This window comes from Patagioenas fasciata, chromosome 7, assembly GCF_037038585.1.
Source record: "Patagioenas fasciata isolate bPatFas1 chromosome 7, bPatFas1.hap1, whole genome shotgun sequence".
Taxonomy (NCBI): domain Eukaryota; kingdom Metazoa; phylum Chordata; class Aves; order Columbiformes; family Columbidae; genus Patagioenas; species Patagioenas fasciata.
This window is the reverse complement of record NC_092526.1, coordinates 24,331,881-24,345,309: the sequence shown is the minus strand read 5'-3', so window position 1 is coordinate 24,345,309 and position 13,429 is coordinate 24,331,881. Positions and strand designations below refer to the sequence as shown.

The window sequence follows — 13,429 nt, the reverse complement described above, 5'->3', positions numbered from 1 at the left end:
ACTTTAGGACTGAATCTTAAAAAGGAATTTGCTTTTTGAGTAATTTCTCCCTCTTTCTCTTTCCCTCTTTCTCTTCTTTGAGTGAACATAAAAGTGTCCACAGTGCAGTGATGTATAAAGACAAAGCCAGTATTACATCTTACCAGTGATACACAAGTGTTAGTCAAATGGAGAGATGACAGTGGAATAAGGAAACAATTAAACTTCAATAAAAGCAAATAAGGAATAACATTCCAGTCAGATCTAATCACATTATGTATAGCATAACTTTCAAATTGGAGGTCCATAAAACCCAACCACACCTCATCCAGTTTGTCTGGCATCCATCCTGTATAATAAGCCAGAGGTTCCTCATGGCACAACTCCAAGGCAGTTTGAATCCGTGTCTGCAGTGGGGATGGCTCTGAGCCATGTTTCCAAAGAGGCAGAATATTTTTTCTGGTGGGAAAGGTCAGGCAGTACAGAGCCATGAGGGATGAGATTCCCTTTTTTGGCTTTTTCTCCATTTTTATTCTTTCCAATATATTTCTTTTAATAGTAAAATTAATTCATAAACAGAAAACCTGCCATTAAAGATCCATTTAAACTAAACAGGCAGCAGGAAATCCAGAACCCAAACAACCCGACTTGTATCGTTATGAAACTTGGCAAAGTATTTGATAGGTTGCTGCTTACCTTTCCCTTGTCCTGTAAGTCTCTTCCCCAACAAACTTCTGAAACTCTTATCTAATAGAGATAAAAAGAAGAAAATATAATGGATTCTTGTTCCAATGTTCTGTATTTGATATGTGCAAGGCCTGCATGAATATAGTAGTTAATTTACATTTCCATTTTAAATAATAATCTTATTCATAATGCATAAATGGATTCCATATGCTAACAGACAAATAATTCCTAATTTTCATTATGGAAGCACATATGGGAACTGTGCTCACCCAGGGTAAAATCTTGGCTCCATTGAAGTCAGTGGCAAATTTCCCACTAATTTTGCAAAGGCCAAGATTTCGTCCTTGATGTTCAGCCACTGTAGTAATACAAAGAGCCAATGTTGAGAAATAGCATCCTATCCTCTTGCTCTCTCTCCTCTTACCTCAGATACATTTGAGCAAGAACTGAGTTATTGCTGAATTAATGTGATCCCTTCCTCCAAGTTTTCTAGCTTGAGTCAAGTTCTTTGCTTCGGGTGAGAGGGATAGAGATTTACAGTTACAGTAGTCACAGAGTTGTCTGTAAATGTTAGCAGTGCCGGTTATTTCAGAGACTTTGCAGAGGCCACTGTGTAATGCCATAAGAACTACTATAGCATGGACTGGAGAGGAAGTGCAATATGGAGCTCAGAGAAACTGGGTCCATGGCATCTTTTCTAATAGTCTATGGGTCATGATTTGATCTAGTCCAACGGAAAATGGTGTTTGATTCATTGCTTGTTGTGTGAGGCCCTTCTTGGAATGCTTCAGATGTGTAGAAAGTGGATTACAAGGCATGTGAATTGTTCTTGCAGTCTGATTTCTTTCCCAGGGGCCCCAACACACTTATCTATGATTCAACAGGCAATGCCCTCCCCATGTGGCTGATGTGCTGTCTGCCATGGGATGGCCCTGTGTCCAGGCACTGGGCATCAGTGCAGATGCTTGGGTCACTTGACAGGCATTGTGCAAACAGTCCATGTCATCTGAAAGAATATCTCTCTTGTGGCCCATGTGGAGCAGAGAGAGAATCCTTGTACTTTGGTTGCACTCAGTGAGAAACAGAATAAAGCTTGAATTCCTCTTAATCTCTGTATTGGATTTACAGCATTCCAACATTCCTTCTTGCACATAGACAAGGGATGAACACTGAGAACTTTAGTAAAACTGACTGGATCACTATTTTTTTATTGTGAGTTATATGGAGCTTAATATCAGCCATTCCAGTAGTGGATACTTGATTTCAAGACTTACCTCGATTCAAATTCAAGCATCCCTAAAATTCATACAAGTTGAGCCTCTGGAAGCTTTTTGCATTTTGAGTGTTTTAAATATGCATGAGCAACACCTCCATGTTGTTACCAGAACTGGGAAATACCTGACATTCTGGCTCACAGAACAAATGGAAATATTTTATTTAACATGTACACACTTTAAAAAGTGTTCAAAAAACGAAAATAAACATCAGTTTGAAATGAAAAATCAAAAATTTCCAGTTAGAAACTGTGAAGACATTTTGAGTTTTCTGTTCTTTTTGCTCCCCTTTTTGATCAGAAATATTTGTCTGGTTCAACTAAGATTCTTGAAGCATTCTGGTTAAATTGTAGTTTTAACAAATCAGTTTATGATTTGAATTTATGAAAATGTGTCACTCAGCCTAATTACTTGTTAAGATCAATTGTTTTGGAGTCCTTTCACTAGGAAAAATTGTTCATTAAGCTAATCAGCCAAGTTCTTATATCTGAGCATCTCTACTAGTGTTCCTGGGAAGATCTCTGAAGTCATCACCATCACATCACTGCTAAAGCAGACATTTTCCATGTGTAGGGACTGTGAGATTAGGCATCATGTAATATGTGAGAAGCTGGTTAATAAACGGCTGGAGCAGTAAATTATATTAATAACTTGAATTTTACCTGATTTGTCTCTGTGAGGTATTATTCCATTTTATTTTGTCTGCATTTTTATTTTCAGCACTAGGACATGACAAGTTGTGAATTATGATCTATTCATTCATACCCAGTTTCAACAGAACTGGGTGTAAATTAATACTCCATAATTCATATAGTGGAGTGTCTTATTACAATTATAAAATTTTATTAGAAAATGTTTTTTAATATTTATACAGTTAATTAAATGATGATGAGTCTCATAAATTCTGAACAATGAATTATGTTGTATTAGGCACTATTCAGATTTCATCTGTTAGCCAATCAAGGTACACAGACTTCTCTATTATTTAATATACTATATAATAATGTTAGTCTATGAGATTTGTCTTTGGTATGCCGAATTTCTTATTCTGATGGACTTTATCAGAAAATTTTCATTACTAACTTGTAAACCTAAGGGTCAGTATGGAAATATTTTTTCCTTTCACAGATGTTAATTCACTGAATGTAGGAAAGAACATTTTACTCTTCATTTAAAAGGTAAGAAAACTCAGGTCACATAAACCTTGGGCAGTCAAGCAGTGTTGTTTTTTCAGGGGCAACGCAGTATCACCCATCTGCGAGCTTTCCTAAAGCACTTTAATCTTCTGTATTTTGTATCTAGCTCTACATTTCATATCCTCACTGGGAACACCTCATTCCAGGTCTATTTGTGAAAGCACTTAAACATGTTTTTAAAATCAAGCATGTGCTTCAGTGTGTCCTAAATTAAAGTGAGATCTGCAATACTCTCAGGTATATAGAAATTGAAGATGAGATGAGTAGTAGGAATTGCAATTCAAGATAGATGTAGATTACATGACATTGGTAGGTTAAACATATCCCAATTCTGATCGTTCCTCATGAAATCAAAACCACGCCACATACGTAAATGATATGGAAAGATGCAGTAGCCAGACTGTGTTGGATAAAAAGGTCACTTGTTCAGTAAAGTGACCATCTTTGCATGACATAAAAAATAGGAAATAACTTAGAACCATTCTGTATCTATGTAAACTTTTAAAAAAATTATTATTATTATTCTCTAGCATTTTTCTAATGGGTTTCTATGAGAATTTCAATTTTAATTTTATTGGACAGGGTTGTGTTGAATTCAATGCCATAGAAGTTAAATTACATTGAGTCAGGTAAAGTGAAGACCTGCAGGGTTGTACCAATAATTCAGCTCCTCCCCAGCCTTTGACATTCTTTTGATTACAGGTGGCATAAGGACCCAGTCCCAGGTAGAGCTTTTCTGGGCAAGGAAAGCAGGACTGAGACCTTTAAAGCAAGGATTATGTGGAGCAGCATTTTTCCCCATCAGGTGTTGCTGTTGTGAGAGTGCAGCCAGGATTGCGTCCTGCTGCTTTATTAATAATGGAATGCTCACAGAAATTCCAAGCAAAATTAATTTTTGAACAGTATATAAGCATCTAATATCAAGTCTTAAAGTGTCATTGAAAAATCTGTTTGTAATTTACTTTGCCTATAAGAACCTACTGCCCCACTATAAAAATTTTACTGTATTTCTCCCCATTAAACAACAGTTTTTTGCATATTTGTTAAGCCTTCTTGCTGTGACGTGCCACTGTGAGCTGATAGATAGATATTTAAAACCATATGTGGGCTCTGTTTCTTTTGTTGCCTTATTCAAGTGGCAAGTGGCAATGTCATTTTCGTCACAGGGCAGGTGAACAGAGTTAATGGTTCATTATCTAACACAGAGTGTTAACTGATGGATTGCAAATGTACTGTTTGGAGAAGAGTGAACATGCTTCTGTGGCTGCAAAAATAGTTCTTGTTCTTTTTTTAAGCTTTGAAAAAAAAAAGACTTTCAAGTACAGAGCGAAGATTCCTGGGGTTTGAGGCCCAAGAAAGGGGAATGGGAGAGCTTAATTTTCATTGTTTTGGGTCCAAAGCTTTCTTTGTAACTTGAATTATTTTACTATGCACTTGATTTAACCTCCCATTCACTGACCCAAAACTTTATCAGTTTAGTTGTAAGTGTAACTTTATATGCAACCCTTAATGATGTCACTGATTAATAATATGCATGTACAAATAAGCTCTAGGAACGTTTAGCAGTTTTAAAAGGCTGAAGATATTTTTATGCCTTATTTCTTTATCTCAAAAATAGACCTGAAAATACTGTTGGGAAAAAAAGCTATGTTTGCACAGATTCCACAAGTATTCTGCAAATGTGTGGCATTTTGGTTTTGGTCTGGGTGACTGAAGCTTTTGAGATGACAGAAACCCAAGTGTATGGCCTCTTTGCTTAACTTGTATAACTGTTTACTCTTCTCCAGCTAGGCTGGAGCTTTTGACTTTGTTGTAGCTGACAAACCTGACAGGATTCTAAAATTCCAGAACCACTCCACATTAGAAGATCAAAGACATAGTTGTGTCTGTTAAACCTAAGGGGTCTTTAGGAGTATGAAAGAAATTTTGACAACCCTGTCCAACATTTGCTACTATTTGTATGACTTGGGAGATGGAGATTCCAAGAAGCTAAGTTATTTCTTATTTTCTGAAGTGCTTCCAACAAAAGACTTGAGATTTAGTAATTTGAAAAAATATAGGAGTTGCAGAAATAACCTAGCTGACTTTATATGCTACTTGGCCATAGATTCTTGATCAGCTGGCAAAAGTTGTTTATACTTTTGGATTAATAGCAGAACGTGAACTATCCATGGATTTCCAGTTCTTCAGTCGGGGTAGGCTTTAACACTTAACCTGAAAAGAATAGTTCGGAATGATATAATTCTCAAGCTCCACTTCAAAGTCCTTCTATTCTAGGTATAAGCACAAAACCAAGCAAGCCCCTCCCCAAACAATTAAAATGTGCTTCTGAAACTAGTGGCTTATAACCAGAAGAGCAAGACTTATTATCCAGAAAATGTCTACTACAGCAAACCTTTCCTAGTAAGTTTGGTAACTTTTACTATAATCATTTTGCAACTTGCATAGAAAGTCTTGGATAATGCTGAGCAACCATCCAACCTCTTTGATTGCTCCCACACCAGACCAGACTTCCTGGTCATGGAAATACTTTCAAACTCTGTTAAAAGCAGTAAGGAGAAGCCTAGATTTTCTCCATTGGGGGTTGCTGCTTAGGTAAATAGCTGGTGATAAGGAGTGGCAGTTGCTTTTAAACAGGAGGTTGAGTGGTTGGATACCAAGTAACTGGTTAGTAGCAAGTTTAGGAAAGTTATGAGATTACACATCAGGCAGAATAGTTTGCTGAGTAGCACTTCTCTAGGGAGAATAAGGTTGTCAAGTAGATGTGTCGCCTGTAAGGTAATAGGGCTTCGAGAGGGAAATAAGTTATGAGAGCCGCTAGCATCAGAGTAGAAATCCATAGCTAGTATATGTTCCGTAAAGTAATACACATTGCATGAAGACATGAAGATTGCTAAAATTTTGAGACACTACCTTGATAAGCAAAGGCTGAATTGGAGCTATATATGAAAATGCAGCAGCATGTGAGGAGTTCTCTATGAAGCGACCTCTATTAACCTCTGGTCTCTGCTGCAATATAATCCTTTCTCTGACTTGTGGGCCAGGACATGGAGCTCAGTTTCTTCATCAGCATTTAGTGCTAGTTAATATTGAAATAGGAGTGGGATTGCTACAACTTTGGGATAAATGTCACTTCACACTGCAAACAAAACTTGGGGGCTTGATAATCAGAGTTTATGGCTCAGTGTTTTCTACAAACAGCTATGCCATGCAAATCCCTCTCCTGAGTTTCTGTAAAACAACAGGATTTTTTTTTTTTGAAACACAAAACTCTGCATTCAGACTATGCTGTTTCTTCTACATTTTTACCGAATATATTCCTGTCTATCCGAGAAGGCTCTTAACTTTTCACACTTCTATTCCTTTGGTAGTACAACCTAGGAAAAAGGAAGATACGTTGGACTGGAACTCAGGAGACTTAAGCTCCATTTGAATGTCTCCTACAGTCTCTTTTGACCTGAACATGTCACCTCCCTATGCCCACTTCTTACCTGTATGTTGGGGTTAAGAATTATTTGTCTCAATTGCCTAACTAGACCATGAGCCTTGGGAATCCAAGCTGTACGTAGACAGTAGCCAGTACAATGGTGTCCTTATTAGTAGACACTTTAAATATCTCCAGTGCCTAAAAATATGTGATAAAAATGCAAAGCTCTTGTGGAAATAATGGATCCTTTTCTGTCTGTTGTGAACAGTCTCGTAAGAAATATATGGAAGTTACAAGGGGAAAATATGGTGACACTACAGAGTTCCAGTATGAAAGCATGAAAACATAGTTTGGAGTTGAGTCCTGTGGGTTTTTTTCTACCCTTTTGCCCTGTCCATGGAAGCAGTACCTGTTTTTGCAGAAAAGCAGTAGTAAAGCCACTAAGTGCTTACAAGGGATGACTATGTGAATCTGCCTTGTTGTATGAATACCGTCTGTTTCAAGGATAGGAACAAAAGCCTGAAACTTGATAGGAAAAATATGGCTAGCTTCATGCATGTCTTGGCTTCCTGCACTGAAGGTAATCTTTTGGTAAAACTGAGCAGATCTGTTTTGCTTTCCACAATCTTTGATGAGCAAGAAAACCTCTAATGTTTGGCTCATCTTTCAAAAACTTTATTGTGCTCTCAATGTTTAGGGAAATTTTTAAGTTAGCATTAGCATGAAAACCTACAGATGTTAGCTCTTTATCCTTTGTCTAAGATCAGATTTATCTGACTAACCAACATTAAGAATGTGTAAATTTGTGGCAAACACAATGAATCTTGAAGATATTAAGGAAACAAACAGATGAACCATCTGGAAACAAGACATAGATCTGAAATAACTATGCCAGTGGCACAATCCAAACACAATCCTTGGCATAATTTACACAGAGCAACTGTATCAAGAGCCAGAAATTATTCTTTTAGAAGGCTGAGCTTAATAATGACTGCACATTATCATTCCACTTGCTGGGTAAATATTGACAAAGGAGTGGCACATGCTGTAGGAATGTGTCTACATCCTGCATTCCCTCTAGGGAAACTTCTGTATTCTGAATTTCCCCTGCTATTTTTTTATCCTTTTGTCTTTGCTACCCCTTTCTCATCTAAAAATATTGCAGTAGGTGTTGCTCTGCAACTAGAGGAATCAGTCTGTTAACTTTGAAATTACTTTTGATAACTGATACATACACATTATAGCACAGAATTGATTATGCCCACAAATGCTTAACTTTATGTAAAATAGGAGTATTTGAGAAGCGGACAAAATTTGCAAGTCACCATTAAGTAGACCGTAATTTGCCATACATGATTAAAGATTTGCACATAATTAATCAACTTTTCTCTTTCTGCTATCACCTGGAAAGATTTCACATTGTCACATAATCCAAGTGTAAACTACTCATGCTGGAAAGTAGTAGTTTTTACTATTATGTGACTAACGAGTTTCAGCTGGGTGCATTTTCCCATGGCTCTGGAATGGTTCTGCAGCCTGTGGTTTCGTCAGTACGGATCATGGAGCAACACAAATCAGATCTTGTATTCTTTACATCTTTACATTGCTGGCAAAGGTGAGATGCCTCAACAGACAATGCATCTAGAAGAATGTTTGCAGGGTATTTTGAATGGTGAATATATTGCAAACCTGGGTAGAAACTATGTTGCAGTATATCTTAAAAAGTGACTGATTTAAACCTGTACCTAATGTATCTTGTAGGTTAGCATTAATTTGACTTGCTGAGTGCATGGAATTTATGAGTGTAATGCACTGCACTAGGCAAATAAAGACATCCTCCTTCAGCAATAAAGGCGAAGGCAGGCTCAATACTGGCAAGCCAAGCACTGTCTTCGAAGTTTAAGCTATGTAATATCCATCCTACTGCTGTGGCACAGCGATGCAACATGTTGCAAATGACCCCTGTCAGGAAATACCATTTTGGTATTTGGCTTCAAGGTTAAATTTATTTTTTTTTTTTTAATTTTAAAATCTCCACTCAGCATTTTTGTCTTTAACACCATTCCTTTTTTCCCCATCTTTTTCTCCTTCCTACTTTTCTGTTTCTTCTTAGTATCTTAGCTTTCTACTCCTTCAGATGTTTCAAATTACCTTATTTCAGAAGGTTTTATCACCTTCCTCCTCACTTTTGTTCTCATCTGTCTTGGTGCACTAACACATAATAGTAAACAACATTAAAATATTTGTGCTAATACTTACTAGTATGTCATGCAAGAACAAGCACAGTAAGTATAGGATTTGCTCTGGAAAGCTTACAATTAGGCTTGCAATTTTAATTAGATTTCCAGAACAAACTTTGGAAATGCATATGGAGAAAAGGAAGAGATTTTCCACACTGGTAGCAGGATTAGACTCAGAACCTGTCTCTATCTTTTGACTTGTTACAGTACTTTGTCATTCTACTGGTACTTCTTTTGCTTCTACTCTTTCCATAAAGAAATTGGCCTCATTTTGCCTTTCAGGAAAAGTTGACATGTTTATTGTGAAACCTTTTCTACAGAAGTAAGAGCTTGACTTAATGAAATGAAACTCCATTATACTTCGAGCTGAGACTTAGTTGGGACTGTGCTCAATTTCTGAAGTGTTTATCTGAAATGTAACCTATTTTATAACTTGATTCTTCCTCTTCAATGAGAGTTTGAGAAGGCAGATAAATATTCAGAATAAAATGAAGTTGTTTCAGTCTGTGAAAAAGGGTTAGATGATGATCTAAGCAGGTAAATGAGATTTCCCTTCATTTATGGGGAAGCTGTATGTGTGTATCCAAAGACAAAAGATGTGTTGAGTATTCTTTGCTCCCCTCCCCCCCCCCCCTTTTTTTTTTTCCCACTTTCAGGATTACTTTTGAGAGTCTGGCAAGTGTTTCCTCTTTCCAAAATCTGTGGAAATTATGATCTGTGCGTGTGCCTTTGCCTGTGAGGTCAGCCAAAGGATTTTGCCATTGCTGAGATGGATTTTTTTTAAGGTTCAAATATTCCACATCCAATCAAATTCAAGAAAACTTCTATCTTGCAAGAATGACCAAGAACTTTGTGAATCAAAACAATGCCTTCCCTCACTAATAATGGAAAACTTTGGGGGTTTTGGCAGCTGAGTTTTGTTTGCCTGGTGTTTTGACCCTGAAAACTCTAAAGCCTACTCAAGTGAGCTAATTGAACATACTCAAGCAAGTGAAATTCGACAAATGCTTTAGAGCTTGCTGGCAAACTTTTTGAAAGATATGCTCTAGTTCAACCACAAATTACTTGGCTAGACACTGGAATTGCTTTGTGAAATGCTATGGTCTCTGTTTTGCAGCACTTCAGACTAGATGATCACAGTGGTCCCTTCTGGCCTTGAAATATGTGGATTGGGTGTTAACCCATGTTAGCAAAGCCAGAGTGAGGAACATAGGAATGTGGGGTTTTAGCGTATGAAAGCTTGTTCAGTTTTAAATTTTATTTTATCAAATCCCTTAATCAAAAGAAACAAGTTGTCTGGAAACCCTAAAAAAACCTACTTGATACTACTTAATCCCTTGCCAAGTTCAGTGTTGAGGGGAAAAAAAAATCTGTTGATCAGGGTGATTTTTCTAACTGCCTTGCAGAGATTTTCTCAAAGTCTTCAGATTGCTGGACCTTTAGGAGCTTCTAATGTTACAGAACCTGCATTGTCTTAGCTGTAGCTTTTATTTCTGAGGGACTTGTTGTAACAAACACAATATGTTTGAAATCAAATACATGGAATATCCCAAGGATTTTCCATCTTAAATTTGTTACTGTGTCTAGTTATAGATGAAGAAACTTCCACATACACACAAACACACACACACACACCCCCCAGCCCTGGTCTTAAAACAATTCAGTAATGATGTTATTTCAATTGTGAGTTTTTATATTGCTTTTGCGTTGGGAAGGCTTATTCTTGAATGATTATAAGGCAGGCTTCAACAAGATTCTCTCTTTTTTCCTGAGATGCAGTGGCGTAATGTTTGTGGGTTTGGGTTTGTTTGTTTGTTTGTTTAATACATAAGCATTTAAAAGGACAATGCTTGAAAATAAATGTGTGGTACAACAGTTTCTTTTGCTTCCTTGTACTATGATAAGCAGTTAATTGCAAGGGAATTGACATCTGTTGAACTTCCAGTAGAAATTCAAGATACAGCTATATTTGAAGTCTGATATTGACAACTATGCTCATAAGATCCCATTTCATATTTCTTGATAGTTGCATATAAAAGCTCCCTTGTTATGTTGCTTATTTCTTTTCTGTAAGCTGAAGTTTTGGAATATGTTTCAAAGGTAACTTCTGATTCTGTTGGATGTTCTGATTTATTGCTGTTGAGGATATTGCCTTTCTGATACATCATCAAGCAAACATATAAGAGACGTTCAGGTCTTTATTTCTTTATCAGACGTTTAAATGCTGTTTCTCTAAACTGCTCAGAGGTGAGAAGAATAGTGCTTGTGTTGCACAGGCTGAAAGGGTAAAAGTCCATCTCTGTTATACTGGCTTGAAATGCAGAGTAAAGAGTCACCTTTATTGTAAAACAATAGAGGATTGACTGCTTCTCTTGCATGGCTGTTCAAGTGGAAAGTGTATCCTTCCACAGCTGTACCTGTTAGGGTTTCTCTCTTTCTAATATGAACTCAGATTTTGTTTTCAGTGTAAAACTATTTCTTTCTAGTTGGTGAACAGGACTGAATACCACAAATATAAAACTGCTAGCATGTGGGTAGTTTAATTTATCCAGAAGTGGTGTCTCTTGGTGAACCTCTGACGTTAGTTTCTGATGCTGATACCGATGGTTATTGTGTAATGTCAGCTCACAATGAAATTCAAAACCATCAAGAAGCAGTCTAAAGCACTTCTGACAGTTTGTATCTTCCAGCTGGATGATTGGCTCACATGAAGGCTGGAATTGATGTGTTTTATATTTCTGCAACATGAAAGACTTGCTGCTTTTTCACATTTTACGATTTCTATCAAGTAGGTTTTGGTGAAAAGAAAGTACTGCCGATTGTACAGTGATATACAGAAAGATAAAAGGGATGAGGTGTTGTATTTTTAACCTGGAGACTTTGGTGAGAAATGATAGATAGGTGAGCTCATGGTCTCCATGTTGTTTCACCGTAGCTCATCCCAATATAGGAATACTGTGTCTTAGGCTACAAGAGAGCTCTCTAAATCAAGATGCTGTAGTCAAGAACATAAACCATGTACTTATTGATCAGAACCACATGGAACTGCTTTGAAAGTCTGTCCCTACATTCACTAAATTCGGTTTCTTACTTGATCATTTCATGGTCCATTTCAGGGTGCCAAAAAGAACTATGCCTGAATGGAAAAATAACCTAAAAACTCAGCCTTGATATAGCTTTTTGTTCCAGTAAGAAACAGCTGGTGTTAACCCTGAACTAGTGTTAGAATTTGTCACTTTTTTTTTCTTTAGTCTTTCTGCTATCCCATTTTCTATGTAAAGTACAAAGCCATTGTAATTTTAGCCACTTTAACCTCGTGTAGTGAATCATAGAATCATTTCAGTTGGAATGGTACAACTTACTTCAATTTGCAATAGAAAGGGTTGTATAAAGCAAAACCCCACAAAAGTAAAAAAAAAAAAAAAAAAAAAAAAAAATAGAAACTGTGCTGCATTGATGCTTCTGCTTAATACACTTTGTTTCCAGCAAGTAATGGGCAATATACTTGAACACTGTGGCAGTTTTTAGCTGCCATAGCCCATTCACACGAAAAAAAGAGAAATCCCAAACTATAGGAGAGCTGTTTTACAAATCAAATTGTTTACACTGCTTTTTCAGAAAGCAGTGAGGCAGTCTCTGCACTACACTTTCTGCAATATGTTCAGTAACAAATTATTTCTGTATTTTATTTACCACATTTTGAGTGTCCTTAGACACTTCCATACAACTCATATGACTGTTTTCTATCAAACAGGAACGTGTTTGAGTGACTTTTGCAGCTGTAATGGAAAGCTCCTGTTAGCCTTGATCAATACTAGACTTGAAAGGCACTTACAACTTCTTTTTTTGTTTTCTTTGCTAAGCAAAAAGAGAGGAGTCACTAAAGACTTTTAGGCTGCTACAACTGGTCCTCTACTGACAAGGTAGTTACAAGTATTCCACCTCTTTTCAGTCTGCTGGTTCCAGTATAACATCTGCCTGCTCTGGAATGTGTATCAGCAAACCAGTTTCATTCAGGCCCCAAACTTGGCCAGACATTGAGACAGGAAACAACATGGCCTGAACCTAATGGGAAAAAGCTGGGGAAGCTGCTGGGGATATCCTGGTGACATCATAGCCTGATCTTTTTGGCCCTCTTTGGGGAGACAATGACAAACAAGATAAATGAGAATGGTGACAAACTGACAGTCTTATTATCATCCTAAATGACCCGTTCATTTTGCCTTCATTCTCTCTACCTTTTTTATTTAGGTGTTGTTGAGTTTGGAAGCTTCTCCCACTCTTTTTGGAGGTGAGAAAAGGCATTTTTTCAATTCTTGGTGAATTTGTTTACTTAACAGTCCTGATGGTTGGAACCTATTTTCCCACTGACGCACTAGAAGAGGCATGTAATTAACTGCATTATCTCTATGTAGGAGTTACATAAATCTACTCGGGAGAAGAAGACTCAATAAGGGGATAATTTCCTCCTTTGATATGTCTGACTCCTATTGATTTGAATGAAAATGTATGTGCATCTGAGGCACAATTTACATAGAGAAGGGCCTGAACTAAAATCTCTGGTTTGACCTACTAAATTAGGTGGAAGAACAGAAGACAAACTTTGCTTCCCATTAAGATCTCATT

General features: G+C 37.1%; 1 long non-coding RNA gene across 1 annotated transcript in view; it reads right to left on the bottom strand.

The window, feature by feature from the left end:
• Window positions 1-13,429, bottom strand: part of LOC139828360 (uncharacterized) — a 73,273-nt gene that overhangs the window by 41,070 nt on the left and 18,774 nt on the right. Inside the window, exon 2 of the long non-coding RNA XR_011739873.1 lies at window positions 676-726. This is a non-coding gene — a long non-coding RNA (uncharacterized lncRNA). The remainder of the gene's footprint in view (window positions 1-675; window positions 727-13,429) is intronic.